This window comes from Emiliania huxleyi, assembly GCF_000372725.1.
Source record: "Emiliania huxleyi CCMP1516 unplaced genomic scaffold EMIHUscaffold_62, whole genome shotgun sequence".
In the NCBI taxonomy this organism is placed as follows: domain Eukaryota; phylum Haptophyta; order Isochrysidales; family Noelaerhabdaceae; genus Emiliania; species Emiliania huxleyi.
In genome coordinates this window covers 496,503-497,797 of record NW_005197351.1, presented here as the reverse complement: position 1 = coordinate 497,797, position 1,295 = coordinate 496,503, and positions in this window count along the sequence as shown.

The following is a 1,295-nucleotide window of genomic DNA, read 5'->3' as shown; positions in this document are numbered from 1 at the left end:
TAAGAAGTAAGAGAGAGGTAGACGGAAGGCAGACAAATGGACTACAGTACAAGGCGAAGGAGGGCCGTCAAGCGGCCACCTATGAGGACCAAGGATGGAAGCCGAATTAGCCGCGTGCAAGAGACAACAAACCAAGTAGCATTAATGACTACTGAAGCCGGGCGCACGGATCGTGGTTGGAGGCATGTGTTGGGAGGAAGGTGGGTGCAGGGAGGGGGAGGGCGGGGTGGTCTTGTCTGTTCAAAGGGGGCTCCGCGATCTCCACCGCTAAAAAGGGGGAGAGTGGGGTGAGAGGACTTTTGTGGGAGAGGGGTGGGAGCTCTCGAGCTGTCCCGTGGTCGTGGTCACTTTTGTCTGTAAAAGACACGTACCACGTACGCACGCGAGAGACGCCTTATAGTCAGGCGCTTTGGATCCTTACCGAACCCATGTGCATGTGCATGTGGCCGTCACCGGGTGTGTTCGATTGTGTAAAAAATCGGCAATAGGGCGCCCCCAGGGGCCGCCCCTGGCAGCCCCGCGCGCGCGGACAACAAAATACTCCGCCGCCCCGAACGCCCCCAGAAAACAACATACTAGCCACACAAGCGTCACGAGTTTACGAGAGTACTCAAAATAAATTCCTGGAGTGCCCGGCCGCGCCGGCAGCAGGCCGCCGTACGCGTGCGGAAAACGAGCCGCCGCCGCCGATCGCTCTCGAAGAGCGTGGCGCAGCTGCCCATTCCCGGTGACCATAGCACGAGTTGAGTCGCCAGGGCCTCACCTGAAGGGGGGCAAGGCAGGGGCGAGGGGATGAGGACGAAACCAAGCGTCCGGGGCCCTGCCGGAAGGTGGTGGGCGAGGCGTGGACGCACCTAAAATACGAGCAAGTAGCGGCGACGGCGAGGGGGAGGCGACGGCGAGGCGGATGGAGGCGGTGGCGGCGGCGAGGCGGAGGATGGCGGCGGCGAGGACGAGGTCGACGGCGGCGTCGGAGACGGCGAGGACGACGGCGGCAGCGGTGAGGGCGAGGCCGACGGCGGCGGTGGCGGGGGTGAGACGGAGGGCGGCGGCAGCAACGGCGAGACGGACGGCGGCGGTGGCGAGGGGGGGGCGGACGGCGGAGGCGGTGACGGCGACGCGGACAGCGGCGGCGGCGGTGGCGACGCGGAGGGAGGCGGCGGCGACGCGGAGGGAGGCGGCGGCGACGCGGAGGGAGGCGGCGGCGACGGCGAGGTATCTACAGGAACGGCGGCGGCGAGGGCGAGGCGGAGGGAGGCAGAGACGAGGGCGAGGCGAGGAAGGCGGCGGTGACG